Here is a 17233-nt window from a genome sequence, read left to right on the forward strand (position 1 = left end):
CAGCCGCAGATCTGGGAAGGCTCTGTGACAAAGATTATTTATGAATTCCAAAAAGAGGAAGATTATGTTTGTAAACTATTCCTCTGGGTGTGGTACCCTTTAATTGCAATAAACTCAGTGAGGGGCCTCTGATTAGGTTTACTTGGCAAAATCAATTTCGGGCTTCTCAGGTCGGTGGGGTTGAGGCCCCGCCCCCTTGTGGGCCTATATAAGGGACGGTCACTCTGGATTGAAAGATGCGCCTTGGCTGTGCCAGAGCAGCGGGAGTCTGCTTCTGTCACCCCAGTCAGCGCTCCACCTCAGCCGCCCAGGAATCCGAGGCCCACCTCAGCCACCACCCCAGTCAGCGCTCCACCTCAGCCGCCCAGGAATCCGAGGCCCACCTCAGCCACCACCCCAGTCAGTGCTGCCATCTCAGCCACCTTTGTGGCTCACCTGAGCCTTGGGGAGCCCCGTATCCCTCATGCCCTCATCCACCCACACAGCTTGTCCCCACCGTCTGGGTCCTCTTCACGACCCCTCGCTGCCACCGCCGCGTTCGCGCTCCTGCCGACCTGAGAGGGACCATCTCCACATCCATTCCCAGCTCGAGGCAGAGTTCCAGTTGAGTGATTCTCACAAACAGGAAGATGAACATGAAGATGGAGAACACCTGCACAAAGAACACAAGAAGGACAAGGAGAAGGACCGGGAAACGTCTAAGCACAGCAACAGTGAGCATAAAGACTCAGAAAAGAAACACGAATAGAAGGAGAAAATCAGACACAAAGATGGAAGCTCAGACAACCACGAAGACAAACATAAAGTGAAAAGGAAACGCAAAAGAAGAAGAGATTAGAGCCTCTGAGAGGTTAGAGCTTCTGGGATGCAAAAATAAAGGAGAAGGAAAATGGCTTCTCTAGTCCACCACGAATTAAAGATGACCCTGAAGGTGATGGCTATTTTCCTTGTCCTAAAGAGGATATAAACCATTCAAGAGACCCTAAGATAAGGATGATGCTGGTTATAAACCTAAAAACTTTGAAGCTGAAGATGTCAAGGAGAAGAAATGAAAACTAGAGGAAGGAGATGAAGGTAAATTGAAAAAACCCAAGAGTAAAGATGAAAAAGTTCCTGAGTCAGATAACAAGGAAAAGAAGCTGAAGAAAGAAGAGGAGCACAAGTGGAAATGGGAAGAAGAGCACTATCCTGAAGCATCAGGTGGGAACTTCTAGAACACAAAGTTCCTGTGTTTCTCCACCATATGAGCCTCTTCCAGAGAGTGTCCATTTTTACTATGATGGGGAAGTCATGAAGCTGAGCCCCAAAGCAGAGGAAGCAGCTATATTCTTTGTAGAAATGCTTGACCATGAATATATTACTAAGGAAATATTTAGGAAGGATTTCTTTAAAGACTGAAGGAAAGAAATGACTAATGAAGAAAAGAATATTAGTTCCAACTTAGGCAAATGTGATTTCACACAGATGAGCCAGTATTTCAAAGTCCAATCAGAAGCTCAGAAACAGATGGGCAAAGAAGAGAAATTGAAATGAAAGAGGAGAACAAAAATTTACTGAACGAGTATGGCTTCTGTATTATGGATAACCACAGAGAGGATTGCCAACTTCAAAACTGAGCCTCCTGGACTTTTCTGAGGCCGTGGCAACCACCCGTAGATGGGCATATTGAAGAGACGGATCGTGCCAGAGAATTTAATCATTAATTGTAGCAAGGATGCCAAGGTTCCTTCTCCTCCTACAGGACATAAATGACAAGAGGTCTGACATGAAAACAAAGTTACTTGGCTGATCTCCTCATTAAATACATCATGCTGAAGCCCAGTTCATGAATCAAAGTGAGAAAGACTGGCAGAAATACAAGACTGCTTGATGACTGAAGAAGTGTGTGGACAAGATCCAGAACCAGTATTGAAAAGACTGGAAGTCCAAAGAGAGGGAAGTCTGACAGGAAGCTGTAGCCCTGTACTTCCCTGACCAGCTTGCTCTGAGAGCAGGCAGGAGAAACAGCAGACACTGGCTGCTGCTCCTTGTGGAGCAGATCCACCCGCATCTGGAACTGAATGGTCAGGAATATGTAGTAGAGTGTGACTCCCTCGGGAAGGACTCAGTCAGATACTATAACAAGTTTCCTGTTGAGAAATGAGTTTTTAAGAACCTACAACTATTTATGGAGCACAAGCAGCCCATGAATGATCTTTTTGATAGACTCAATACTGGTATTCTAAACAAGTATCTTCAAGATCTCATGGAAGGTTTGACAGCCAAGGTGTTCTGTATGTATAATCACACTACAATTGAAAGAACTCACAGCCCTGGTTGAGAACATCCTAGCAAAGATCCTTTCTTATAACTGTGCCGAACAAACTGTTGCAATTCTTTGTAACCATCAAAACTTTTGAGAAGTCCATGAAGAACTTGCAGTCCAAGATTGATGTCAAGAAGGAAAATCTAGAAGATGCCCAGAGAGACCTGAAAAGCACTAAGGCTGATGCCAAGGACGTGACGGATGCGAGGACTAAGAGGGTGGTTGAGTCAAAGAAGAAGGCTGTGTAGACTGGAGGAGCAGTTGATGAAGCTGGAGGTTCATGCCTCTGATTGAGAGGAGAATAAACAAATTGCCTTGGGAACCTCCAAACTTAATTATATGGACCCTAGGATCACAGTGGCTTGGTGCAAGAAGTGGGGGTTCCTGATTAAGAAAATTTATAACAAAACCCAGCAGGAGAACTTTTCCAGGGCCATTGACATGGCTGATGAGGATTATGAGTTTTATCCTCTCGAGAGGCAGGGTTCTATGAAAAGGAACAGTGTGGTTTGAGGAAAATGGATAAATTGTGAGCCTCGCTTGCCTTCAGCCATGAGGGAGAGGGACAGCAAGTCTTACCAAACCAAAATCTTGTGAAAAGATAAACCTGGAGACATTATAAGGGAGAGCTGACCAGTGTTCCTATGAACAACTTACTGAAAATTATTTCAGATATCAAGATTCTAGCAGTCTGATTTGTTTTGAATTTTGTTTTTATTTTCAAGTGGATAGGAATTTATCAGAGTTCTGCTAGACAAATCTACTGTTTCAGTGAAGCATTTGGATTCTTAGCTAAGGTATCACAGTCTGATTATATCAGTGTCTTTTTACCTTTAGGTTTTTGCAATAACTTCTATATTTTAACAGAAATGAATTCCTAAACACCTCTCCCCTATTTCAGGAATTTAAAATTAAGTAGACCAAAAACCCAGTGTACCTGTTAGAGTTGTCACTACATCGTCATGAGAATCAATTTTCATTCAACTTGAAGCAGTCATGACATCGGCAGGGTTTTGGTTCAGACACCTGAAAACAGAAAAGCATGATGGGAAAATATTTCCTGGCTTGAGTGCTCCTTTTTAAATGTGAATTTTTACATCTTTTTAATTATTTAAAAATATTTAAACCTTTTTCTTGATCTGAAAGATCATGCAGATTGGGGCTGGGGAGGGTTGAGGGATGTGCTAGTCTAAGGATAATTGAAATAATCAGTGACTGAAACCATTTTCCCATAATACTTATGGTTCCGCACAAGTCCCTGCTTTTTAAATACTTCTCCCTTTGTTGAAAACATCCTGCCTGCTTCCAGGTTCCCAAATCCTACTATTCACAGACTGATCTTTAAAAACATGCATTTTTCTTCCTCTGCACTCAGGGTACTCATCAGATTTTGCTCAAATTGTGGTTATTTGTGTACTCACCTCACACCATTATGAGGAAAAGAGCTCCTTGGCTCCCAGAAGAGGCTCCCTGGTTTCCAGCAACGATGGTTACCTAGATATGTGCGAGTGGGCCTCCAGAAGCAAAGGCCGTGCCTTGGGACTCTGCCTCCTGACCTGCTGACGCATTGGGGACTGCTTGGCCTGACTGTTTATTTCAGGCATTGGAAACTTGGAATGGAGATGAATCACTGATTTGCCTTAGGTGACTTCTAAGTGAGGGACTGGAGTGGTAACACATAATTGATGAGAGTTCAATGAAAAGACTACTTATCACTATTTAATAATTGCATTATTACTGTACTCACAGCCTTATGAGTATTTGACTAGGAGTCAATTTTCTCATTTGTGAAAATTGGGTATAACTCTACATACTAATACTGTAATTAAATTAATAATATTTCTGTAAAATAAACTTTTGATTACTTCTCCAGAGTGAAGATACGCTAGTTTTAATTTATTAAATTCATCTTGAGATCAGTCATTAAATTGATTTTTAAAATGACTATGTCAATTATCTGACTACTGTATCTACTTCTCCAGTCGTTTCAAACTGGGTGGGTTTTAGAGGACTGGATACTATTTATTGTTCTCCTAAAATACTAACATTCATTGATAACATGGCCCTGAGTGCCTGTCAGCTCAGTCCTCTGCGGGGAACCATGGCTATGTCCATAGCCAATGGAACCAGGAATCAGTCCATCGGCAGCCTCCAGGCAGCCAGTGAACGTGCCGACAGAAGGCTGCTGTGCTGCTCTACAGTGAAAGTTTGGTCCACAAGAGTACCCTTCACCAGAAGGTAACTGCAAATCAGTCTATACTTTACATCATGAAGTTTGCAAGACATGCAGGCAGGGAAGCAGTTGGTAATGGTGTAGAAGCTTCACGTAACAGAAATAAAGCTATGAGCAAGCAAAAATAAAGAGCTCATGATAGGGTAATGGAGAGAAGTTTGTGGCAGAAGAAGTAAAGGAGAGGCTGGGAGGGCGAGGGAGCGTGTGACGGGACCTCTGGAGCGCGCGCCATCAGGCCTCTGTGTAGGTGGTGAGCAAGCAGCTTTCCTTCCTTCTCCGTGGTTTTCCCATGAATCTCTATCACCGGATGTAACCTGGGCCCCTCTTTTACCTAACACCTTAAAGAATCCAGTAAAACCGTCAGCACGACTTACTGTACGCTCTGTGCACCGGCCCTTCCAGGCCAGCTCAGCTTCTTAGAGCCACGAACGCCCCAGTTTATCAATCCTTATCACCAGGAAACTACAGCACTCATTTTCTGAAAATTTTGATTAAATCAACCAGGTTGACTACATATTTTCCCGTTTGTTTGCTTTTACTACAAAGAGGGTGTTTCTTTGAGGTGTTGTGAAAACATAATGATAATTTGCATTATTGTAAATAGGAAAGAATATTTGCTTACTCTGTGACCAGAAATTCACCTTCACTCCCTAGTGACCACAGCTGTTTCTGAGAATTTCTCAGGTCACCTCCTACCCGTGCTTGAGCAAGTAGCCTGATTTTCAGGGTAAACACAGGCCATCAGATGTAAGCGGCAGGGGCTTGTCAACACAGCAGGCCTTCCGAGCTGTTTCTAAAGAGAAAAATAGTGAGATCAGGAAATGCCTAGGGCCAAACCCTACTTATCAGCCTCATAGTCACCGTGGGAAGGAGTCATGTTTTTGGAATTTTCCTCTATAATTGAAACCCTCGTCTTTCAAAGGAAGACAGGATTTCAAGCTCTGATACTTATAACAGTCAGTGGAACAACCTACCTATACAGAGAACATTTGCCACACTGCAGCCCACTCCCCAGGATTTTTCTTTTCTCTGCTTAAAAACTTTTATTATTTGATTAAGTGTTTTGCACAGTAATTGTAAAAATAGTTAACAATAGAAATAAGCAAAAAGAAAAGCCTCGCCTGTGCAAGCCCTGCCCTGATGCAGTGGTGATGGGGTTGAGTTGTGAAGCCCTAACCCCCAGGACCTCAGAACATGACCTAATTTGGAAGGAGGGACATTGCAGATGTAATAATTTAAGATGAGGACATCGTGGAGGGGGTGGGCCCTCATCCAATGAGCTTGCCGTCCTAGGAGAGGAGAAGACGATGACGCAGAGGCAGCCCGTGACGGTGGAGGAGGCCGAGATTGGAGCCACACGTCTAGAAGCCAGATACTTGCCAGCAAATACCAGAAGCTAGAAGAGGCTGGAAAGGATTCACCACCCAGGTGTCAGAGGCAGCACAGCCCTAGCAACACCTTGATGTTAAGACCATTCTAATTCTTTTATGACAGTTTGAGATTGTTTTATGAATCCCAAAAGAGAAAGATTATGCTTGTAAAACTGAGCTCTTCCTCTGGGAGTGATATCCTTGGGTTGCATTAAATTCAGTTGAGGTTTCTTTGATTGGATTACCTGTTAAGATTGAGTTAGGGCTTTTTTGATTTGACCAAGTCAGTAAGGCAGGACTTGGGTTGAGTCCCTGCCCCCTTGGTGGGCCTGATATAAAAGCACACTCACAAGGACAGGTAGACACAAGAAGACACAGAGGAGAGAACTTGGTCGTTTTTGGTCCCGCCATGTGACAGGAAGGAGAAGGCTCAAGAGCTCCAGCCCTGGGGAGAGGTGGGCCACTTGCCCGATAGCTCATGCTGGCCTTGGGAAGAGAGCCGAGCCCTGTGCTCGCCTGCAGGTGAGATCGGGAAGGAGCTGGGCCCACGGAGCCTCAAGGGGAAGAGGAAGCCCAGAGGGAAGGCTGAGAGCCGGCAGGGCTGCCATCTTGCTTCAGCACGTGGCAGCTGGCTTTGGTGAGGAAGTACCTCTTATGCTACCTTGAGCTGGACTTTCCGAATAAATAGACTTTATAAAAGCCAACAGATTTCTGGCACTTTGCATGGGCACCCTTTTGGCAGTCTAATACACCTGGTTTATGCAGATGCATACAGGTGACTTTCTATTAGATATTTTAAATAAGATACATAAATACATATACCTACATATATGTATATACTTTTTCAATATTTTATTGTGAGCATCTTTTTACTGCAAAAATATAATCTGACCTCAAAATTCTGTAATTTTAACTCCAATGTATTGTACACCATAATTTATTTAATTGATTCCCCATTGTTTAATATTTTGGCTGAGTATCAGTCACGATAGGCTAGGATATACCGCTGTGGAACCAAATAATCCGAGTTGCAGTAGCTTCAAACAACAAAGTTTATTCTTGTCATGCTGTTACTGAGCAAAAGCAGGTTTTTCTGCCCAATGTGTTTCAATGACCAGTTTCTCAGACACTGGGGTTTAAAAGACAGGAAGAGTTTATTGCTAAGCGGCAAAGCAAGTTGATCAGAGCATGAGCCTAAAATGTGGCTCCCTGAGTCTGAGGAGTCTGGGTGTTTTGTGGCCTCAAACAGGTGAAGGTGGAGTGGTTACCATGGCAACAGCAAATGTAAACGAGGGTGAGACCAGCCTGGAAGAACCATCACAATAGAAAGTGTACACAAGATTTTAGTTGAGTCTAGGGAGTTTCTGTAATTTCAGGCATTAACTTTGGGCTATTCTATAATATACTAGAAAGGGAAGAAAAACCTTTAACACAGTGGCTCAGTGATCAATCACGTGTTAGTTCTCAGCCCTCGGTGTCAGTGCTGCACAGCCATTGCCTGTTGACCGGGGCTCAGTGAGTCCCGCCCGCCGGGCCCAGGCCACGGCAGCCACCCTTGGCGTCCGCCAGCCATGGCAGCGGCAGAGTGTGGGGAGGGGGCCTGGGTGCCAGGGCCCTCATTCCTCACAGCTGACTGTCCAGGGCCAGTCGCAGGGCCCAGCCCGACGCAGGAGGCAAGTGCTGCGGTCCCATCATGACGTCAAAACTGTTGAGAAATTGGAACTGGAAAAGTGGCAGCATTTATGACAGGCGCGTTTTAAGAGAAAACGCAAGTCCAGAAACGCCGAGGACGTGGCCCAAGGGCGGTAGGCTTCCGAGGGGCTGAGGGGAGGCAGTGGGCAGGAAGGGGCCGCAGCATGGAAATTACTGAAGTCATGAACCGCAGCATGAGCCGGGTTTCCTGAGTATTAAATGGCCTCTGGGTGCATAATGTCTAACTTTTGATTATATTTAATTACACAAATGAAAATTCTTTTGGGATTTTAAATTGCACATGTTTTCCAAAAATCCTATTTTCAAAGGCTGAATTATAAAAAATTAATCATGTTTTTCAAAAAGCCTTGAATTAAATTTTTCTAGTCTGAGTGATGATGTGTATATTTGATTAGACAAACTTCCAACTTTAGATATCGTTCCACTTATGTAAGTATTTTTTAAGAGCATCCCAAGATAGCTGTCTTCTTTTTACTGGGTTTATCAAGTATTTTTGTCCTCTTCTGTGTTCTTAGTAAATTTATTCATATAATTTGTATTTGCTTTTTGATTGTGATATGATTTCTAACTTTTCCTGTTTTACTTTTTAACTCTCCAAATTTTCCCATGTGGAAAATACAGGATTTTTACTCATATCTTTTCTTTTATCAACTTCTAGCTCAGTGTTTAATAATTGTATTGAAGAAAAATTGTGTGTGTAGCAGTTTGATATTATTGATGAATTCCAAAAAGAAATCTTGGATTTTGTTTGTAAACTGATCTTTTCCTCTGGGCATACTAGATTATATTGGATTCAGAGGTTTACTTGATTAAGTAATCTTGTAAACCTCTTGTGCCAGGGGAGTGTTGAGTCCCCATCCCTTGGTGGGTGGGGACTCACAGATAAAAGGCATGGCAATGGACAGATTTGGGGGTTTTTTGACGTTGGAGTTTTGATGTTGGAGTTTGATGCTGAAGCTTTAAGCTGGAGCCCTGGGAAGTAAGCTCACAGAGAAAACAGAAGCAAGCCCCAGAAAGGGAGGAACCCCGAGCCCAGGAAAAAGAAGCCTGAGGAAGGGAGGAACCCAGGAAGCCTGAACCCTCGCAGCCGTCGGCAGCCATCTTGCTCTAACACGTGGAAATAGACTTTGGTGAGGGAAATAACATATGCTTTATGGCCTGATAACTGTAAGGTCCAACCCCAAATAAATACCCTTTATAAAAACCAACCGATCTCTGGTATTTTGCATCAGCACCCTTCACTGACTAATACAGGTGGTAAAGAGTTTATCCTTGCCCAGTAAGAGGCCTGGCCTTCACCTCTCCATGCTTAGAGTGCCATGCCTGGTGGGAGTGTCTTTGCCCAAGGGACTTGAATCGCACTGGATAGTCTTAGACATGTTTTCGGTGGGGCCTGACCATGCAGGAAAGACCACCCATGTGATTTAGGGAGGGGACTGTGGCCCACTGGTGTCAGTCAGTCTGGAGACTAAAATCAGCCATGTGTCACTCAGTCATGCCGATGAAGAGCCCACTGGCAATACCCTGCGCTTGCCGTCACACACGGATAATGGGGAAAGCGCTCTTCCTGATTCTACGGAGGGGGACAATGGAAGCCTTGTGCTGGGTACTTCCCCAGACTCCACCTTAAAATCAGCATGTCTGGGCTGATTTTAATCTGTGTCTTTTCCCTGTATAGGGAAAATCTGTTAGTGAGGCTTTCCAGCAAATTTTCAAACTTGAGAATAGCTTTGGGAACCCTCCTGAAACTGCAATTTATGTCAGAAGCGAGGTGGTCTTGTGGGGTCCATGCCCCTCTAAACTTTGCTGTTGCTTCACTCCTGCAGCTGGAGCCGGAAGTGGGTTTGCTAGGATGACTCCAAATGACGGAAGCACATGGTTTGTAAACATGGATGAAGGGGCCCGGATGGACACAGCGTCACCCACAGTTGTAACTTCAGCTGTACTGTGATCAGCGTCTGGAGGTAAAAGCCAGACATGATGGATCCATAAGGAAATGCAAAGTATCAAGGAACGAACAAAATATGTAATCCCTTGGTGGTTGTTATCTGCAAGAGTTCAATGGAAGTAGAACAGTGTTGGAACAGATACCGAATCTGGGCCAAGCTTGGATTCTGGCTAGTCCGCTCTAAAGCTACCATCTTCAGAGCTACTACTGATGTGGGCTGTGGGTGGGGGCTGTTCATCTCTTCGTAGATAACCTGAGCTGTGTGTTTGGGACAGTGAGAACTGCAGCCCTGCCCTTGGTAACCATGACAACAACTCCAGTCCTGGAAAAACATTTCAGCAATGCAAACTCCGAAAACTTTAAATATTCAGGGAAATGCAAACCAAATGTGCTAAAAGCGTGTCTAGAATGTATGAAGTCCATGCTAAAAGCTTACCCAGGATGTGGAAGATATATGTTAATTCAAGCTTATTGAACACTGAAACAAAAGAACCATTTGGCCCTTCCTCTGTATAAAAAGAACTCGAAAATCTTGTTCAGGGCTTGGATTTTGAATGAGAAGCTCCAAGCCTGGCCGGTCATAAATAAATCCTTTTTCCTTCCCAAAATTATTCCTGAGTCCTGGCCTTTCTAGACACAGATAGTTAAACCTCTCTCAACTTCTGCAACACTACTAATGGGGAAAGTTGAGGTGAAAGTGCAGCAAAGTGTTGTGGGCCAAGCCTGCATCACAGCCCACCCACTTCCACAGGGAAAATCATGCTGAAGCTTTGAAAGACTTTAAGAAGGTTAGAATTTGTAAGGGAATGGGGAAGGAAAAGCAGAGAGTCAAAGGACCCATCTCAGCTGGGTTGGAATCTTTAAAGCATTATTTAGAAATGGGAAAAATAAAGCAAACATAGACGAGGACAAAACAAAAGTCGTAAGGCAGCCTGTCAGAGGTGTGATCAGAAGGACCGCCCTGCAGGTTCCCCAGCACCGAGGGGCCCTAAGCAAGTCTGCTTTGTTCACAAGAGTTTAGGGCAATTTAAAAGGTGGGGGTGAAGGTGAAAATGAGGCCCCTGACCTTGAGTAGCCTGGGGATATGGTCCTACAATTGATCAAAATAAAGACAGAGCGAAGGGCCCGCGGTCTTGGCCTGAGCAGGCTTTTTGGGACGTGGGTAAGATGGTTAGTGGGTGGAGATGAAATGTTTGGGGCCTCCTTGACAGGGGGGCCCCATGCACAGTAGTTCCCAAACCTGTTGATGCAGTGCTAGAGTTAGACTGCCACAGCTGATGGGATGGAAGTGAAAGTTTGGATGAAAATTGAAATGTCTGATCAGATTATGTGTCTCCTTTACCTGATTGTATTAGTGGGGCTGGATATAGTGTCTGACTGGGGAACGTGTCTCCCACCTAGCACTAGAAATCAGAAGGCATGTAAATCCACCCTTCTGAGCCAGGCTAGCTAGGGAATAAAGAGATGGATCTGGAACCTGGAGGGAAAATCTTCACCATTGAACTCATGTCCTTTGGTACCCCAAGATGGCTACCGGAAGGCCTTTGTGAGAACTCCCATTCAGGAAGAGATTTCTTCTTGAAACCAGAAGTCCCGGATATTCTCCAGGGGTCTTATCATTGGGCCCTCCCAGCAATTGATGGGTGGGATAATCAATCAAAACAGCAAATAGCTGGACTCCTCCCCTGTCATTAAAAAGGGGCAGAATAATTAATGGCTCAAAAAGCAAGTGCAAAGGCTGAACTGGCCCTCTCTTGCCTTCTGACCCCTCTTCAGGCCTACTTCACCCCCTGCCAGGATGATTACACAAGTAAACTTGGGCATTTGTCATCTGTAATGGGGAACTGTAGTCTGGAAAATGGCCCTCTTCATCACTTTTCAGCCCCTTCCTCTCTACCTGGGAACGCTGATCTGTTATTGTCCCCCATTTCTGTTCTCTCCATTCCTTAATAACTTACTGGCCTAACTAAAATGGCTTGCACTTAAAATTTGTTTTTTTGTAACTTCACCAAGAACCTAGAGAAAATCCGACAACACTTCCACCAGGAGGGCTGGGTCCCAGTGGCTAAACGGGAAGCTGTGAGAGGCCTGAGCCCACAGAGGCTGTCCATCTGAAGCAGTGAAGGATCCTTGGTGGTAGATGGAAAAGCTCAGAATACTACAAAAGAACTGGGACAGAAGATATTGCACAAACTTGGACTGTCAAGTCATGCTTCTTCACACCAAGAAACTCACTGTCATCTTCAGAGTAATGGTTTGATAGAGAACATTGAAATGTTGTTAAAATGGGAGATGAGAGGAGATAGAGGCATGGAGGTCTGGCTTACACGCCTTCACAAGGGTGGGCTCACACTCAGCAAAGGGGTTCAGGGGCTCTCCATAAGACAAGTCCTTCCACTTTCCAGGGGCATCTGAGGGCAAGGAGGTTGTGGAAGATGCTGACACAACTGCACTGCTTTCTTTTATTCCCACATCATCCCTACATTTTCTTCCCCCACATAATGTCATGGTCCCAGAACCAGGGCTGCAGGTGTGGGCACCAGAGACCGGGATGAGCTCCTCTGTGACAGCACCTGTAAGCCTTCATGCCAGAATCCCTAAGGACCTACTGGGGTGGGTAGTGCCTTCATCCCAAATGGCGGAGCTGTAGGTTGACACAAAGGCTGTCAGCCTGCCTCGTAGCCAAGGGAGCCCACGCGCGTGCGTTCTGCACTGGAATAACTCTACCCTAAATGAATGGGGTGTGCTGTGGCAAGGCGCTTGCTCGGCCAGAACCGCCGTCCACATCTGGACCAGCACAGGGACCGAACCGAACAACTAGTTCCAGAATGGAAAGCTTTGGGTGAAAAGCAACCAAAGAAGGAGAAACAGGAGTTCAAAAAGAGGAGCAGGAGTTAAGGCCACAGGCTGCACAAATGGCTGATACAGTGGGGGAAACTCAGTATCACAAATGCCTCAAAAGTGTCTCTGAGCAAGAGATGATGTTTTCTTGTAGCTTGCCTATGCCAGATGCCTGAAGGGTGAAAGGCACTCCTGCTTTTGGAGCCTGACAGGTCAAATGTATGCCTGCAACCTCCAGTGGCACTGCTCTGGGAGAACTTGTGATCACATCTGGTGGAATAAACACAGTATGGAATATACAAAAGAACACTGCTCAACAATTAAAGAAAATTAACTAGTGATACACATAGCAAGACGGTTCAATCAGAAACATTGTTTTGAACAAAAAAGGCAGACACGAAAAAGTGTCTACTAGATGATTGTATGTCTAAGAACAGGCAAAACTCTTCTATGGAGAAAGAAGTCAGAAAGTGGCCGGCTCTGTTGAGTTGGGAGAAGTGGCTAATAAGCAGGGTTAGCTAAGTTCCTAGGGTGATGGCTGCTCTGGTCATCCAGGTATAAGCAACTGGCAAAATTCAAGCACTTAAGATATGTGCATTTCATTGCATATAATTTATATCCCAGAAAACGAAATTAAAAGAGATACCAAATCCATTATTCAAAGAGAACTTCTTTTGTAAGCACTGACTACATCTACAAATATCTGCATTATTCGACTTTCCTCAGTACTCCATGTTCTATTGTGCCATGCTCATTGGAATTGCGCGTCAGAGCACATCCTGATGGAACAGCAAGCCAACGATGATGATATGCATTGGGATGCAAAACAGATTAAGGGACATTTTCCCTCATTTGCAAAATGGTTCACAAATATGCAGGCAAATTGCTCTACTTACTGGTTTTCATCTCACCTGGAGAAAGTTTATCTATGTACATAATATCTGAGTTTTTGTTTTTTCCCAGTGATAAAATATTTCCTGTTGGATGGAGAAACACTTTTCATCGATTTAGATGAAAATACCATACAGATATTTGGTCCAAAAGAGACTCCCATTCCTATAAAATAGCCCGCCAGAGTAGTTTTTTCTTAAAACTGTTGTAATAAGTAAAATATGGTGTGATCTTAGGCATAATTAAATAGCAGTTATAAACTACAAAGAATAGTCAACAAAGTACATCAAATCAGTTTTGTTCCTTGTGTTTTGCCAGTCCAGGTAATTACATATTTTGGAATCAGAATTACTTAGGTTTGAAATGAAAAGAAGATGAAAACTTCAAGAAATACAATTTTCTTATCAGATTTTCTTCAATCCAATTTAGGAGGTCACTTTTTCTAAAGAGAAATTTACTTAAAAGGCTACATATTTTTTCAGCAGAATTATTTGAGTAGAACTTGATTTTAAAGGCCTCCTGCCAAGAAGACTAGTTTAGTTTGGCAAGGAAAGTATCTTACATTTCCTTCCAGAAGAGAAACAGAGATGCATGTGTGAGTTATAGAATTATGATTACAACAGAGCTGCCTGTAGACTTTGCAGTTTGCACAACATTTCAATAAGCCATTTGTCAATAATAGGAGAAAAATAAAAGTGGAGGTTGGAAGAAGGATAAAATGATAAAATGCAAGTGCTCTTGAATTGTTGCCTTGAAAGAGATAAAGTTGAGGTAAAGTGAACGTCAGAACTTCCTTTCTGATTCTGTTTAAGAGCAGGAACCAATGAAGCCAGACATGAAGTATGTTTTTTTTAACTCTGATGTACTTTGGCCTAAAATCATAAGCAGAAGTATGCGATAAGTTCCAGAAACAGGGTTATATGGATTTACTTTTGTATGTAAAGAACGAGAAAGTACTACTGGGGAATTCTCCCTTAGCCGTTCCAGATAAAGCATGTACAATAATGACACCAAGCGCTGTTTAATTTTCTGTTAAAATGTCTTTAATATTTTACATGAAAAAGTAAGATATCTCTATTTCAATGGTCACTGGTAATCCAAAGTCAGGCTGCTGTCTAGGTCGGATTCTCCCAGGGGTGGATCCTGAGACAAAGATGCAGTGGAACTGACTTAGTAAGGGCTTGCTCCCAGGATGGGAGAGAGGGGAGGAAACAGGAGGAAGGAGCTGGGCAAGCGGGCACTTTCAGGGCGCAGCCAGGACTCCGCCTACTCCCTCGGGAAGTGCTGATGCACAAATTACCTGCTGGGAGGCAGCCAGCTGAGCTCCGGACTAGGTCCAGGAGAGAAGCCCATGGGTGCTGCGTGGAACTCCCAGGCCTTTCCAGCTCTCTTGAGAAGGAGCAGCAGTGCCCAGAGCAACCTGCCTAGGTCCCTGGTGTGCTAGCTGCATTGGAGGGAGGTGCCGGTGGGTGCACAAGCCCCAGCCTCCAGGGCATCTGGGGAAACCGCCTGCTCCCCTGAGGCACCAAGAAACACCCAGACACACAATTGCTCACCCTGATCTTCTCCTCACTCCAAAATCCACCCTGAACAGACACATTTGTCCAGATCAACAGATAGAGCTTACTTTGTCATTTTCAATAGCCACATGATATTCCACAATTTGGATGACTATAATCCATCCAATCATTTCCCCGCTAACGGGCATTCGCGTTTTGGGTTTTGCCACCACTGACAATGGGAGCCACCACTTCAGAAGAGGGACTGGTGCAGCAAAGGGGTGTTGTGCCTTTAGAATTTCCACAGAGTACCAGATGTCTCTTCTAGGTGGCAGAGCAGTTCACCTGCCTACAGTATTGAGCGAGAACGCCTGCTTCCCTCCACCTGCACCAGCAGCAAATGGTGCCACAGTTAAGCTTTTGCCGATGCAGTACACAAGAAGGATGGCACTTTACTGCTTTGGTTTGAATTTTCCTGACCATTTAGACTTCTTTCTTGAATTGCCTATTCATACAGTTTGCTTGATTTTCTCTTGGCATTCGTTTTCTAAGAAATTTGAAGGTGCTCTTTGTAAATTGGGATGAATAGACCCTTCTCTTTCATGGACCTTGTTAATACTTTCTCCAGTCTATCACCTAAATAAATAAAACCCAAGTTTTATATATTCAAAAATATCTTTTTCTTTGTGACTTTTGAACTGTCTCCTAACTCTAAAGTTGCAAAACATTCTATTAAATAAAAAACAGTATATCATTTATCTTTGTATCCATAATTGCTGGGAATATCTTTCTGGAAAACATGTGATATTTATTTTCTAACGATATTTTTTTCTATGAGAAGAATGGAAATACTATAGCACCAACATTTTCAAAATTTTTCCATTGAAATAAAATACCAAAATGCCATTTGTTCATCCCAAGTGCTTGTATTGATTTCTAGTTGTTGTCTTTCTTACATTGGTTTGTTTGCCTATTCCTCGGTCAATAACATACATCTTTAAGACAAATACAAATCACTATTTTTTTTAAGTTTTCATGATTTTCTTGATTATTTTTCAAGTAATTTTCCCATGGAAATTTTGAAATGAATTAATATGGTTCTAAAAGTTTAAATATTGATTGGAATTTCATTAAATATATGTATTAACTTTGGAAGAGTTCTCCTTTTTATGGTTAAGTTTTCCTGTTTAGAAAACTATTCTGTATTTTTGGTACAATTAATTTACTTCAAGGTGATGTAGTTTTCTTCATGTAAATCTGCTATAGTTCTTACTTAATTTGTTTTAAAATATTTTATAACCTTTGCCACAGTTGTGAATGTGATTTTTTTCAATTTCCATTTATAACTGGATTTTTACCAAATTCTTGATACCAGTAGTTGGATGCTATTATACATGATTAAGATTATTTGGTTCTTTCTTTCCCAATTCTTACATGGATTTTCAGAAATCCATGTTTTAAGGAAATCACTGATAAATAATATTAATAAGAAACATCATTTTTACATTTTAATATAAAATCCTCTAACATTTTAGTTATTATTGTGATGCCTACTCTCAGTTTTTTGGTATTCTTTATCATATTTAAGTAGTTTACTTTTATCTTTTGTTAGAGTTTCTAATAGGAGTGATGAATTTTTGTAAATGCCTTTCAGATGCAGTTATATCATCTATATATTCTTCTTTAATTTATTATTCAAACTTTGTTGATAGGTTCTGAATGTTGAAACTCTTGCATTCCTGGGGGAAGCGTTATTAGACGATGATACATTTTTCTTTTGTTACTTTAGACTTGATTTATTAATATTTTTATTTAGATTTTTGGATATGTTTTTTTTTCCTAGAGTATAATTATAGTGGAAGGACTTTCCAGATTTTCCTATCTTTGGAATAGTTTAACTCTTCCTGCCTCAGCTTCCATCTGTTCCCTGCCCTGGAGTCAGGACAGGTTTCACAGCATCTGTGTCGTTTGTCCGTTTTATGCATGTACTCACCCATTTTTTTCCCTCCTTTTACTATCTGGTCTGAAAGAAAAGACCATTTGGAATTACTTTCAGCAGTCTACAGGAGACATTAGGTAAGTGATCGATCATGATTTTTAGCCATCAGCTTCATGAGGGGAGCGGAGGCGTGCAAAAATGCAGGAGAAGACAGCCGGGCGCTTACATTCTACGTGGAGAACAAGCTCAAGAAAGGGAAGACGTGGACTCCGGAAGGTTGCTCCTGGTGCCAGACGCGGGGAAGCAGCCGCTGAGGGGACACGAGTGTGTTACCAGGGGGTGGAAGGAAGCAGGGGGTGGAAGGAAGCAGGGTGTGCAGGGGGGGAATTGGGGCGAGAGGCAGGGCCCCCCCGCCCGGCCCTACCTGCACTGGGGGTGGCTGCTTCGGGGGAGGGCGATGGGGGTGCACCCCTGGAGTGGGTGCTGCACATCCC

The 17233-nt window shown here is 43.3% G+C and overlaps 1 pseudogene; it reads left to right on the plus strand.

Annotated features, from left to right (window-relative positions):
• Window positions 1-463: 463 nt before the first annotated feature.
• LOC111763516 (DNA topoisomerase 1-like) lies at window positions 464-2818 on the plus strand (annotated as a pseudogene).
• The last annotated feature ends 14415 nt before the right edge of the window (window positions 2819-17233 follow it).

The sequence above is a fragment of the Dasypus novemcinctus genome, chromosome 11 (genome assembly GCF_030445035.2).
Source record: "Dasypus novemcinctus isolate mDasNov1 chromosome 11, mDasNov1.1.hap2, whole genome shotgun sequence".
NCBI classification, from domain to species: domain Eukaryota; kingdom Metazoa; phylum Chordata; class Mammalia; order Cingulata; family Dasypodidae; genus Dasypus; species Dasypus novemcinctus.